The sequence below is a fragment of the Bufo bufo genome, chromosome 4 (genome assembly GCF_905171765.1).
Source record: "Bufo bufo chromosome 4, aBufBuf1.1, whole genome shotgun sequence".
In the NCBI taxonomy this organism is placed as follows: Eukaryota; Metazoa; Chordata; class Amphibia; order Anura; family Bufonidae; genus Bufo; species Bufo bufo.
The window spans coordinates 583,195,036-583,209,912 of record NC_053392.1 but is presented as its reverse complement, the minus strand read 5'-3'; the positions used below and the strand labels follow the sequence as shown (position 1 = coordinate 583,209,912).

Below are 14,877 nucleotides of genomic sequence, written 5' to 3'. Positions count from 1 at the left end.
AGGTGTGCCCTGTCAGGTTTAATAAGTGGGATTTCTTGCCTTATAAATGGGGTTGGGACCATCAGTTGCGTTGAGGAGAAGTCAGGTGGATACACAGCTGATAGTCCTACTGAATAGACTGTTAGCTGCTTTTTTCTTGCCATAATACAAATTCTAAGTAAAGAAAAACGAGTGGCCATCATTACTTTAGGAAATGAAAAATTGGGAAAACTTTGAAAGTAAGGGCTATTTGACCATGAAGGAGAGTAATGGGGTGCTGCGCCAGATGACCTGGCCTCCACAGTCACCGGACCTGAACCCAATCGAGATGGTTTGGGGTGAGCTGGACCGCAAAGTGAAGGCAAAAGGGCCAACAAGTGCTAAGCATCTCTGGGAACTCCTTCAAGACTGTTGGAAGACCATTTCAGGTGACTACCTCTTGAAGCTCATCAAGAGAATGCCAAGAGTGTGCAAAGCAGTAATCAAAGCAAAAGGTGGCTACTTTGAAGAACCTAGAATATGACATATTTTCAGTTGTTTCACACTTGTTTGTTATGTATATAATTCCACATGTGTTAATTCATAGTTTTGATGCCTTCATAGTCATGAAAATAAAGAAAACTCTTTGAATGAGAAGGTGTGTCCAAACTTTTGGTCTGTACTGTATATATATATATATATATATTTATATTTGTGTGTACTATTGATTTAAACAGAGTTTTGTGCCATGACAGTGACCATATAGGACGTTATATAGAAATACTGAGCAGTATAGATATGAATAAAGCACTTGGAGTGAGATATAACATCATTAGCAGCTGAATCTGCTGAGGCATTCTTGTGTTGTGTCTATCTCTCTGTTTTTCTCTGCACTTCTTCTATTCTCCTCCTGCCTCCCCTCTCTGTAGACTTCGATAAGAAGATGTAATCTGTTTCTTCAGTGAGCTAGCAGCCTGTATTTCTCTCACAAGAGGGATTAATTACAACTTTCAGAAGAAAAAGTTAGTTTTGTAAAGAAGGGAGGATAATCTGATAAGTCTAGGACAAGCGATTTTTCTCTGATAATATATATATATATATATAATATTTAAGCAAAGTTGTGTGAAATGACAGTGACCATATGGGACATTGTAGAGAAGTACTGAGCAGTGTAAATGCGAATAAAGCACTTGGGATGAGACATAACACTTACGTTAAGCTGCTGAAGCATTCCTGTGTTGTGTCTCTCTCTCTCCCCACTTCCTCCATTCTCTTCCTGCCTCCCCTCTCCATAGACTTCCATGAGATGAAGTAATCTGTTTCTTCAGTGAGCAAGCAGCCCATCTTGGTCTCAGAAGATGGATTTAAAACAAATTTCTGATGAGATATATTATATATATTTTATTTTAATTTTTTTTATTTATATTTGTGTGTACTATTGATTTATGCAAAGCTATGTGAAATGACAGCGACCATTTAACCCTAAGTCTATGCAGGGGATCTGGAGCTTTGTATCAGGAATATAGAGCTCCAACTGCTCTGAAGATATCATTAGATATACGAGTCTGTATTGAGTGAACTCCAAATTGTACTATGTACCTGAAAAGCTACTTTTAGAGAAAACAAGCACTGTTCTATGTAGAACTACAAGTCCCAGCGTTCTATTCAATAAACTGTCAAGGATTGTTTTTTTGCAATTACAAAAGTATTCAGATCCAGATGCTGGTTTGATAAATGTAGAATATTATTCATGTCAAAGTCCAATAGCCATGAATCGAGAGGCCACCCCTCCATTCACCGATATGGGCCCAAAATGGCTGGGCACTAACTTGGCTATTTACAGAAGTCCCCTAGCAGTGAATGGAGAAAGCTGCATATACGCAGTTTGCTTTCCATTCATAGCAGGGCCTTGTGAATGGGATAGGAGCTAGTCCCAGAGGTGGGACCACCACCTATTAGACCTTTATTGCATATACTATTGATAGGCCATAAAAGTCCAGATGGGACAATCCCTTTAACCTTTGCTATGGGCCCCTCTCTTCTATGTTCTGAACTATTGAGATGTGTTTTCCAACCAGCTCAAGTTAGCAAAGGTTTACTATATGAGCTCATGCACACAACCATATAAGAAATCTTTGGGGAAGACTTTCCAGATCCCTGAGGATATCATCAGATTTGGTCCCTGCCATTTAAAGAAGCACTCCTGCAAACATTTTTATTTGCTGACTTATTAGAAAGGTACATGATGTAATCTGTAGTAAAGGTAATTTTCTTACCAGTGTATTTGTGAGTTATAACCTCCCTTCAGCTGTGTCATGTGACTCTGACTCTCCAAATAACAGAGCATCTTATGTGTTGGCAGGAAGTCAGTTTCTCTATGTATTCCTATGGCTGCCTCAATGTCAGTCTCATAGGAATGAATAGAGAAGTAACTGATTTCCTGTCCTGATCAGAGTGCTGGTCACATGACACAGCTGAGGTTTAGAAGAGAGGTTATAACTCACCGGTAAGAAAATTACCTTCACTGACACTTGCATCCTTTCTAAGGATGCGGCCAAATAGTCAGGTTTCTGCATGCAGTTTTGCAATCCAGAACCAGAAGCAACTTCAAAAAAGAGAAGTCGGATCGGTCCTGTATATTTTCTCTCCTTTTATGATCCACTCCCTATTTTGGCTTTCCAAAACTGCATCCAGAAACCTGACCATGTGGATGTGACCTAACAGGTCAGAAAATAATCATTTTTGTGGGAGTACTTCTTTAATATCTGGCCATATGCACTGAGCCTAATGAGTAGGTATAAGATTTGATAGCTGCGTCCCTCTCGATTTTACACTAATAGGAATGAAGATCATTCACTAGACGTCCGAGGAATTCCAGAGCAGGAAATAAATATCGAAATGTCGCTCATGGTTGGTCCATGGTCTTCTGTGTGATAATAAATTTATAAAAATTCTAATTATTTTGGGATTCTCTTGCTATGGTGTAATTACATTTTACCCTATGACTCTTGTTACTGTGTTGCACTGAATAAATATGTGAACCTCAATCATTGTCACTTGTTGTTCTCATCAATATCATACTTACCAAACAGAAACACCAACTGTTGGTGCATTTTTGGCAAGGGACAACCTGAATTTGGCGGGACTGTCTCTGAAAAAAAGGGACAGTTCATGCAAATTTGAGACAGTTGGCAACTGTGCAATGTAATGTCTATGTTACATTTTATATGGTGATGACTAAAGGGCCGGGCTCACAACTGAGATTTACATAGTTGTCAAAGCGGTCTAATTTTTAGAGACAGTCCCTGCAAATTTGGGCTGTTCTGGACTTAAATAAGTGGGACTTGTATAAACCCCATCCACAAGTGAGAAGTCCCAGTTGGTTTGAGGGCATTCCTGGGGCAGGGCTTATATGCCCCAAATTTACCAGCTAAAATGCATTTAGGGCCATATAACTAGTAATTTGCTATCCACGTCCAAAAGATGGGGAACTGACTGATGTGACCCCCACTAAAGCGGGATGGTATTTCAGTTTCTATCTGCTCTGCTCAGCTGTATTCAGAGGCCACATGGTAGGACATTCACTATAAAGGACTGAACTTGAAACTTGAACCTCAGGGAGAAAGTGAAGCAGAGTTAGTGTCATTCTTTTTTTATTTGTGTAATTTGTAGGGGCAGTGATACTGACCATTTTTGTAAAATACTTTAATTACTGAAATCGTACATTTCTATTAGAAAAGTAGCTCTAAAGTGGCCCATTTTGAGCCTTAGTAACGCTCCTCTGTTTTCTGTTTACATAACAGTGGAGATCTGCTCAACGCTGACTGTGTTATGTGAGCAGAAGACAGACGAGCGTTACTAAGGCTCAAAATGGGCCACTTTAGAGCTACTTTTCTAATAGAAATGTACGATTTCAGTAATTAAAGTATTTTACTAAAAATGGTCAATATCACTGCCCCTACACATTACACAAATTAAAAAAAGAATGACAGTTACACTTTAAGAGTCAGAGATTTATTCAGATAATTTGATAGTACACATGACGTTAACCCCTTAGTTTAGCTGACTGAAACACACATGTGTCACGGTCCCTCAGGTGACTGCTGTCAGGAAATCAAGGAGATTGGCTGAGCGTGGAGGAATCTAACAGCCTCCTTGATTTCTCTTGATTCAGTGTTGATAGGGTTAATGACCACTTCCCTTTTCTCAGCTGTTGCTCAGTGGTCATCACTTCTACCCTTTATAGTATGACCCCACCCTTCTGACTATGCGGTAGATAGCTTCATTTGGGTTTGGCTGAGCTGGTGTGAGGTCGTCTCTGGTGTTCTTGCTCTACAGAAGTTAAGTGTCGCGTTTGTTTATGTTTGTTATATTCCCTGTTGTTTGTATCTGGGCCTGAGACAGAGACTTCCATTCGTCCATCTGGGGAGGAATGGGTTGTCTCTGGTCCTAACCTTTTCCAGGGCCTTATAGGGATATAAAGGCCTAGGTATCCTGCATATGAATATTCCTACCTTCAGGGTCTATTCATATTGATAGGTAGTTAGGGCCTGGATTATGGTTGTCTAGGAGGTGACCTGTTTCTTCCCTAGTTTCCAGGCCCAGTTACTGTTCCCCTTCCCTCCTGTGTTCAGTGTGGAGTTTCCCCCCACACTGATCGTGACAACATGTCTAATGTACTGGGAGCTTACCCAACAGAAGTCGCAAGAGTCACGTGACACAAAAAAACGTTAATTTCAATAGCTTGCCTAGCTGAATAAGTTGTGATTAGGGATGAGCGAATCAACTTCGGATGAAACATCCGAAGTCGATTTGCATAAAACTTTGTTTCAATACAGTACGGAGCGAGCGCTCCGTACAGTATTAGAATGTATTGGTTCAGATGAGCCGAAGTTATTATTTCTTGAAGTCTCGCGAGACTTTGCATAATAACTTCAGAAATTGTTTTATACTGTAAAAAAACATTTCCCGAACTAGGGTTCGGTTCCAAGTAATAACTTCGGCTCATCTGAACCAATACATTCTAATACTGTACGGAGCGCTCGCTCCGTACTGTATTGAAACAAAGTTTTATGCAAATCAACTTTGGATGTTTCATCCGAAGTCGATTCACTCATCCCTAGTCTTGATGTCACAGCAAAACATGGCTAAAACTCATTTGTGATGTCACTATAGCTCACCTGACTGAAACAGTTGTGATGTCATAGCACTTACCTGACTAAATAGCCTGATGAAGGGGGGGGGGGGGGGGGGGGGGGGGGGGGGTGGCGCCACTGAAAGCGTTTTCTTTTTACATGTTTTTATGTGTATTTATAATAAACACTTACCTTGGAGTATCTGGTAAAGTGTTCTGTTTTTTCCTTGCTTCCATTGGAGCTCTTCTGCCTTCAGCACTTACCTGACTGACACTGACTTGTGATGTCACTATAGCTCGTCTGACTAAAATACACTTGTGATGTCACAATAGGTCAAGTACATGAATTACACTTGTGATGTCATAATATCTCTGACTAAAATATACTTGCAAAATGAAAAACAATAGGAGGCGCTCCCTTATGAAATACCTTAGGGTTCCCAGATAAGGACTGGGAGCATACCTTACCGAATAATGTTGTACAAATCTAGCTCTAGCATTTTGTTTATGTATGTTTATGATAAATAATTTTATAGATAGCAGAGCAGCGCGCTTTTGTTTTTCTTTTTCTGCTCCTTGTTGAGCAAACGTGTTCCTTAAACATACTTGTGATGTCACAATATCTCACCTGACTCACATACACTTGTGATGTCACTATACCTCATGTGACTATAATACACTTGTGATGTCACAATAGATCACCTGACTCAAATACACTTGTGATGTCATAATAGCTCATTTAACCTAAATACTAGAGATGAGCAAATCGAAGTTGACGAAGTGGAATTTGATATGAATTTCAGGAAAAATTTGATTCGCACTGAATCCGAATTTCCTCACGCTTTGTGGTAACGAATCGCATTTTTTTTCCTAAAATGGCTGCTGCACGTGTGAGGACATGGAGCAAGGAACTCTAGGAACGCGGGATCACCCATAATGCCATGCATGCAGCCAATCAGCAGCCAGCCAGCCCTGTGATGTCGCAGCCCTATAATTAGCCTCAGCCATCTTGGATTCAGCCATTTTCCAGTGTACTTAGTGCAGGGAGAGACGTCAGCAGGCGCAGGGACAGTGCTAGGAAAGACTTTATTGTGCAAAAAAAACTATTTACAAGTTCAGGGAAAGATTATTCAAGGTGTAGGGAAAGGATAGGGAGTATTTATTCCACAGCATTTATGTAGAACAGGGTTCAGTAGGGGAGTTTACAGCCTGGGTAGTAGGAACAATCCTATTACACCTTGCTGCACTGACTGGGGATCCAAATTGCCATTATACAGCTCTGTAATTCCAGCAAACAGTTCTTATTAGGGTGCAAGTGCTGTTTGATACAGCCATTAACAGGGTTTATTACAAGGAAATATTTCTACGCCTTTTGTGGAGTGGTTAAGTGGAAAAAAGAAAAATATATTTGCGGTTCAGCGGTGCAGCTATATGTTCTAAAGCCCTTTTTGTCATGTATTAGTAGCAAAAGAAAAATATATTTGCCGTTCAGCGGTGCAGTTATATGTTCTAAAGCCTTTTGTGGAGTGTATAATTGGAAAAAAATAAGGGCCTATTTGCCATTCAGCGGTGCAGTTATAAAGCCCTTTTTTGCGTGTATTAGTGGCACAAAAAATGTATTTGCCATTGTGTGGTGAAGTGAGAAAATTACAGACTTTTTGGGGGTGTTTTAATTTCCTTTTTATTTATTTATTTGATCTAACAGTATGTCAGACAGAGAAGTGCCAGGCCCTGCACAGGGGAGTGGCAGAGGCCTAAATGTTTCTGGCGCAGGCACAGGTCGCAGCAGAGTAAGGGGGCGTGGCAGCAGGAGTCGCTGCGAGAGGCTGGAGCTTCCGGTGTCATCTAGCGGTTGTGTCTTGACCAGCAACCCAGTGGTTCTTGAATGGTTGACTCCGTCATCCACTTAGTACCAAGTGACATCAGACACCCCCCAGCCAATAGTCGGTGGGTTCGTCAGACACAACTCTTAGTTGGCGTGCCCGGTCGCAGGCCCTGTGCCCTCACCTGTTCTCAACCTGCCTCTGTCCTTTTATGTTCCCTCAGCCAGAGAAGTATTATATGCTGTGGGCTCAGCCCCACTATACAGCGAGAACGAGCTACTAGAGGACAGTCAGCAGCAACTGGCCAACCAAGATGTGGAGGAGACCTCCGCCGCTTCCTCCGCTAGGCAGGCAAGTAGGGATGAGGAGAGTGGCGTGGGAGCTGGTGTTGCGAGTGGTGAGGCTCCTGACCCAGAGACCGTTGAGGAGGACATCAGTGATGTGCAGACAGTACTTGATGATGATGATGTAGCTGATCGCACTTGGGAGGCGGGTGAATTAGGGGCTTCATCATCATCGGGAGAAGAGGGTGGCAGCTTGCCCATGAGGAAGTGCGTAGTGATGGGGGTAAAATCACCTACTCGGTGGTGTGGCAGTTTTTTGTTAAGCCACCGGAGAAGGTGAACATGGCCATATGTAGAATCTGTGGGCAAAAGGTGAAGCGTGGCACCACGGCCCTGTGTCAACATATGCAGCGTCACCATAAAGTGGCCTTGGAGAACCATGGCTCCGATATGGTGGTCCAGCCTGCCGTAGCAACTGCTGCATCACTCAGTGGCACGCACCTGCTTTCAGGCAGTAAAGGCTCCACCACCTCAGCCGAAGGGAGCTGTCTGTCCTTCCCATCATCTGCTGGTCCTGATGCCCCTGCTCCTCCTCCTACTCCTCGTCAGTCATTCCATCAGCAATCGATCACTAAAGCGATTGCCAAGAGACAACAGTATGCGTGCACTCATCCAACGGCGCAGAAGCTGAATGTGCTCCTGGCCAAGTTGCTGGTGCTGCAGTCCCTCCCTTTCCAAGTGGTGGACTCTGCACCTTTCAGAGAACTGATGGCTTGTGCCGAGCCGAGGTGGAGAGTCCCAAGCTATCATTTCTTTGGCAAAAAGGCAGTACCAGCTATGCACACACGTGTAAAAAAGAAGGTAGAACAGAAGGTGGGCCAGTCCTTAAGTCCCAAAATGTCATTTCTTTGCCAAAAAATCTGTACCAGCCCTGCACACACATGTAGAACAGGAGGTGGGCCAGTTCTTGAGCCTGTCGGTGTGTGCCAAAGTGCACGGCAGCGCCGACGTGTGGAGCTGTAACTACGGTCAGGGGCAATACATGTCCTTTACGGCCCACTGGGTGAATGTAATTCCTGCACAGCCACAGCAGCAACTTGGCCAGGTGATGCCGCTTCCGCCTCCACGTTGTCACGCCGTTGGTCCTGCAACAATGTCCGCCTCTGCCCCCTCATCCTCCACCGTGTCCTCAGCCTCCACTGCAGGGACATTTCACAGTGCCCCTCCAGCATACCACATGTGCAGGGCACGGCGGTGTCACGCTGTTCTGCACCTTGTTTGCCTGGGCAAACAGAGTCACACAGGGGAGAAACTGCTCTGTGTCCTTCATCAAGAAATCGAATCCTGGCTTTCTCTGCGACAACTCAAAATCGGAACCATGGTGACCAACAACGGGAATAACATGGTGTCGACGCTGCGTCAAGAAGGGCTGAGCCATGCGCCCTGCATGGCACACGTGTTCAATCTGGTTGTCAAGCGGTTCCTGAAGTCTTCCACCCATCTGCAAGACATCCTAAAAATGGCCAGGAAACTTTGCATGCACTTCAGCTATTCGTACACCGCAAAGCACACCCTCCTTAAGATGCAGCGGCAGAACGGCATCCCCCAACATAGGCTGATATGCGACGTTTCCACTCGTTGACATTCCACCCTCCATATGTTGGACCGACTATACGAACAGAGAAAGGCCATAAACGATTTCTTAATGATCCAAGTGGACAGAAGTACTCCCCTTCGTAACTTTGATGTCAGCCAGTGGCAGCTCATGCGTGACACCTGCCGTTTGCTCAGGCCCTTTGAGGAGGCCACATTATTTGTCAGTCACCAGGACTACGGGATGAACAACGTCATTCCAATGCTTCATGTCCTGGAACAGATGCTGGTAAATCTGTCTGGTCAGGGGACTGGAGACATGGCGCCTAGATCTGTGGGGGCTGAACTGGAGGAGGAGGAGGACATTAGAGCACAAGCGATGCGTAGCGAAATGGGTGGTTTTTTTACACAGGTGACAGGAGAGGAAGAGCAGGAGCAGCCAGAGGAGCTACAGGGCGTTGAGGAGGACGAGGCAGAGGACCCAGACACACCGTGGCAGTATGCAGTGGAGTTGGAGGCAGGGAGTCCCACCGAGTCACTTACACAAATGGCCCGGTGCATGCTCACTTACTTGCGTAGTGACAGCCGAATTGTCACCATTCGGCAGAGGGATGACTTCTGGCTCTCCACCTTGTTAGACTCTCGCTATCGATCCAAAATGGGGGCCTTTTTTACACCCGCTGAGAGGAAGGACAAACTGAACTACTATAGAGACATCTTATGTAGTCAGTTGGCCACTGCCTATCTGAGCCATCGTTTATCCTCTTGCAGGTCTGACCAGGGGGGCCCTCTGCACTCATGTTCCTCTGCCATGGCTCCTGTGGCAGGGTGGGGGGGGGGAGTAGGAGCAGTTCCAGCTCCGTCAGCAGCAACTTGAGTCTAGAGTCACTGATGAGCAGCTTTCTTCACCCGCCTAGTGAAGAAACTACTCACCAGCAGCAGCAGCTAGACCTGGAGCAGGACCTGAATCAGCAGGTGGTGGCATACTTGGACAGCACCCTGCCACTCCACATTGAAGATTCGCTGGACTACTGGGCAGCCAAACTGAATTTGTGGCCTCAACTAGCAGAGTTTTCCCTGGAAAAGCTGTCCTGTAGCGGGTGTTTAGTGCGGCGGGGGACATAGTTACCCCAAGAAGAACTCGCCTGTACACCCAAAATGTGGAGAGACTCACCTTTGTCAAGATGAATCAGGCGTGGATCAGCCAGGATTTCCACCCACCAATGTCTGATGCATCAGACTAGATCATCCATGGTGCCACACCAACACGTTGACAAAAGAGACCGGTTTCTTCTTGCTACCTGCCTTAGCTACTATTCTGATGCTGCCACCCTCCTGATGCCACACATCTGATGCCAAGTGCTCTTTCTTTCACCCACCATCTTCAGCTGGTACTCGTTTTGCCACCCACCTCCCCACTCGGTCACGGGTCACTCTGTGGTCTCCTGATGCTGCTGCCACCCCCACACTATGTCACCTTGCCACTCTGTGGTCTCCTGATGCTGCTGTCACCTCCACACTATGTCACCTTGCCACTCTGTGGTCTCCTGATGTTGCTGCCACCTCCCCACTCTGTCACCGGGTCACTCTGTGGTCTCCTGATGCTGCTGCCACCCCCACACTATGTCACCTTGCCACTCTGTGGTCTCCTGATGCTGCTGCCACCTCCACACTATGTCACCTTGCCACTTTGTGGTCTCCTGATGCTGCTGTTGCTGCCACCTCCACACTGTCATTGTGCCAACCTGTGGCCTCCTCCTGATGCTGATGCTGCCGCCACCTCCACACTCTGTCATTGTGCCACTCTGTGGCCTCCTGATGCTGCTGCTGCCACCTCCACACTGTCATTGTGCCACTATGTGGCCTCCTGATGTTGCCGCAACCTCCACACTCTGTCATAGGGCCACTCTGTGGATTTCTCATGCTGTTCCCACCCTCCCCACTTCATAACTTGGCCACTATTTTGCCTTTCGGCCTGCCTGACATCATACATTTTTTGACCCTTCTTCTGATCTGTCAGAAGTAAGGAAAAATGAGACGCACAACAGATCCTGTCTGTGTAGCGGCTGTAAGGCCTGTATAGTCCCATCAGAATTTGCTTTTGATTTGGTAGCCAAAAGCAGGAGTGGATACAAAACACAGAAGACATGCAAATATTCCATTCACGTGTCATCTCTGTTTTGGATCCACTCCTGGTTGTTTTTGGCATTAGCAATACTTATGAATTGCTGACCGAGTGAAGGCGCATGCTCAACCGACAGGATCCGTTTTTTGGGGGTTATTGTTCTGACGAATCAGAGGAAGGGCAAAATAATCAGTGACGTCAACAAAAACTTACTGCTGACACCCTCTCCACTTTGTCGGGGAGCTCTACTTGTACAAGCGTTTAATAGAACAGGTTCTGTAGACATCTATGTGGAATCAGCTGACGATGGTGTAAAAGGAGTGCGCTTCTTCTTGATGCTAATATTGACCTGTATGGCTGAGTTCATAGTTATTTGGTCAGTTTTGACCCCGTGACTGCCCAAATAAGTGAAGTGTGCAGTGATTCTAAGAGCAACGCCTGTTATCTGCATGTAATACTGACTCAGTATTATTTCACTACCACAGCAGACTCCCTATGCGTGTTACTGCAAGGCACCACTATAAAGGCTCTCTGCAGCAAGGAAATAGTTTTTTAACGCGATTCACTGCGAATAAACTCGGATCAAAACAAATTTTTCAAAAAATTTGGCGAACCGGCCAAATTACATTTTTGAGAAATTCGCTCATCTCTACTAAATACATTTGTGATGTCACTATGGCTCATGTGACTAAAATACACTTGTAATGTCATAATAGCTCTGACTAAAATATACTTGTGATGTCACAATTGCTCACCTGACTGTAGTACACTTGTGATGTCATAATAGCTCTGACTAAAATATACTTGTGATGTCACAATAGCTCACCTGACTGAAATACAGTTGTGATGTCACAATAGCTCACCTGACTGAAATACAGTTGTGATGTCACAATAGCTTACCTGACTGTAATACAGTTGTGATGTCATTAATAGCTTATCTGACTGGAATACACTTGTGATGTCATAATAGCTCATGTGACTGAAATACGTTTGTGATGTCACAGTAGCTCACCTGAATATAATCCCTTTGTGATGGCACAATAGCTCATTTAACATAAATACACTTGTGATATCACAATAGCTCACCTGAATAAAATAGACTTGCGATGTCACAATAGCTTACCTGACTGTAATACACTCAGCTCATGTAACAGATAATACACCGAAATGCGCTCCATAGTGAAGGACTGGAATAATAGTAAAACAAACACAGCGGAATCACTTTGTATTCATCACATTATATGGACACAATTCTTAAAGAGTACGTGGTCCTCTTACCCTCCTATTTGAGGGACTCATCCCAAATTATTTGTGAATTAAAAAAAAGCATCACCTTTTTTTATTTTTTTATTTTTAACTGTTCGTGGTAATGCATTCTACTCCAATATTGAGCATGAATTACGAATACATGCAATACAAAGCTTTCTTGATTCAGATTCACAACTATCTGCTTCACATATTGATTTTTTTTATTAAAGGGAATTTTATTATTACCCTGAATAGCAATATTTTTTCATTTGATGGTCAACTGTACAAGTAAAGGAGGGGCTCTGTAGTGTTTTCACACCTTAGCCTAAGCCATATGATGTCACGTTCAACGGTCACATGACCTAGGCGCAGCTCAGCTGAAGTGAATGGGACTGAGTGAGATACCAAGCACGGCCACTATACAATGTACAGCGCTGAGCACGGAGAAGGCAGCGGAGCTCACAGGAACAATGCTGCCTTCTCAAACAGCTGATCAGTGGGGTCCTGGATGCCAGACCCCCACCGATCATATACTGATGACCTATCCTGAGGAAAGGTCATCAGTATTTAAGTCTCAGAAAGCCCTTTAACTGCCCATGGGGGGCCAAAACTTTTGCATGCCAATGTAGGTCTGCATAGAAGCTGTAGACACAAAAGGATAGATTTTTAATCAGGGCTACTTACAAAACTGCTAAATTTATTATTTAGGATGCACTGGGGGAAATTTTTTTTTTTGCAAAAGTCTACATACACTTTAATGATAATACAGATGGCACAGATTGCTGTCATGCCTAGTTAGACATAAACAAATATTTCATGGGGATCTACAGATCTACAGGAGGTTTTTTCACTTGGCAGGAGCAAAAAATATAATAAAAATGTTTGCAAAAGTCTACATACCCTTGAATGATACCACAGATTGCTGTCATGGCTAGTTAGACATAAACAAATATTTCACAGGGATCTACAGGAGGTTTTTTTAATTGCCTGTAACTAAATGTTAACACAAGATAATTGAAGGCAGAAGATACAGACACAGAATTTCCCAGGTCATAGAGATTTCTGCTGCTGATGGGAAATGTTGCTTAGAAGAGGTTTTCATAGTAACGTATGACCTAATTGCCTTCACTACCCAGAAGTGCAGAACTGGGGCAGATGTAATCCAAACCTAGAAACTGAAAGACCTGATCAGTGACGTCACTGTGAGGTATGCAGGACCTTTCATGTTCTTAGCTTGCTCTTCTGATGTTTTTGTGCAAAAAATCAAGACAAAATGTCACCCAACGACATACAAAGATCTCAAGGTCCTTCCCACCACATCAAGTTTCCTGGCTGTACGCGTGTGCATCCAACGCTCCCAGACAAGCGAAACACAAGTTACTAGCCCAGATTTCTGACGAACGTACGTTTTTATTTTTTATTAAGTGGAAGAAATTTTAGTGACCAAGCCTAAATCTGGCATGTGTCACTTTAAGGGCTTGTTCACACGACCGTGGTTTTGTTCCGCATCCGAGCCGCATTTTTTTTGCGGCTCGGGTGCGGACCCAGTGTGCTGTCCGCATCCGTTGCTCCGTTCCGTGGCCCTGCAAAAATTATGAGTCATGTTCTATTCTTGTCCGTTTTGCGGACAAAAATAGGCATTTCTATAATGGGCCTCCTGTTCCGTCCCGCAAAATGCGGAAGGCACACAGGCGGCATCCGTGTATTGTAGATCCGCAAAACTTCATAAAGGTTTTGCACATCAAAGTAATTCTGACATTGTTTTCTCGTCACATATTGTACTTTACTTAGGTGGTAAAATTTTACCGATACAATATGCTTATCTTTATTAAAAAACTTAAAAATCAATGCAAATTTTGAAAAATTGGCATTATTTCCTATTTTCAACTGCAATATTTCACATACATAAATACTATTCAATATTTTCATCAGAAATATATTTCCACATCATTACTTTATTTTGGCTGCACTTACAAAAAACTTTAACTTTTTTTTATTTTAGGAGACTTACCATTTTAACATTAATTAAATTTTTTTTGAAGTACATATTTTTTCCTGCAACAAGCCAAGTTTGCAGAGGCTTATAAGTGTCAGAATAATAGAACTCCCCCAAAAGTGACCCCATTTTGAAAACTAGACCCCCTAACGTACTCACCTAGAGGTGTAATGAGACTTGGGGAATCGCGGCCGCACTGCAGGCTGTCACTCTCAGGCAAGAGGGGACGGTTAGGGGGCGTGTTTACCTTGACTTCAAGCTGGCGGGCACTATAGCGCTGATGGAGAATAAAACTGCGTTTTTTGAATTTACGCAGTATCGGACAACAGGATGAAACATATGATTATTAACAGGCTGAGGGCTACTATGAGGTACTGCTGGTGGGTGTAGATGCATTTTTGAGGTGACAGGTTCCCCTTAAAGACATTTTTTTTGTGCTTAGCAAATAAAAATTAAGAAGTACACCCCAAAATGTATCAACAAATATCTCTTGTTTTTCGGAAATATCCCCATTGTGGCCCTAATCTTATGTCTTGACACATGGCAGGGCCCAAACATAAAGGAGCACCTGGGGCCTTTCAGATAATAAATTGAAAATGTTTTAGGCCTCATTGCACACTTTTAATGGTGTTGAGCTGCAAAATTATAGAAACCCCCATAAATTACCCCATTTTAAAAACTAGATCCCTTGAAGCATGCATCTAGTGGTGTAGTGA

General features: G+C 43.8%; 1 long non-coding RNA gene across 1 annotated transcript; it reads right to left on the bottom strand.

The window, feature by feature from the left end:
* Positions 1-713: 713 nt before the first annotated feature.
* Positions 714-12,583, bottom strand: LOC120999493. The gene is made up of 3 exons (XR_005778539.1): positions 12,571-12,583; positions 11,131-11,132; positions 714-1,746 (listed from the first exon to the last, which is right to left on the bottom strand). It is a non-coding gene; the product is annotated as an uncharacterized LOC120999493 (long non-coding RNA).
* Positions 12,584-14,877: the final 2,294 nt, after the last annotated feature.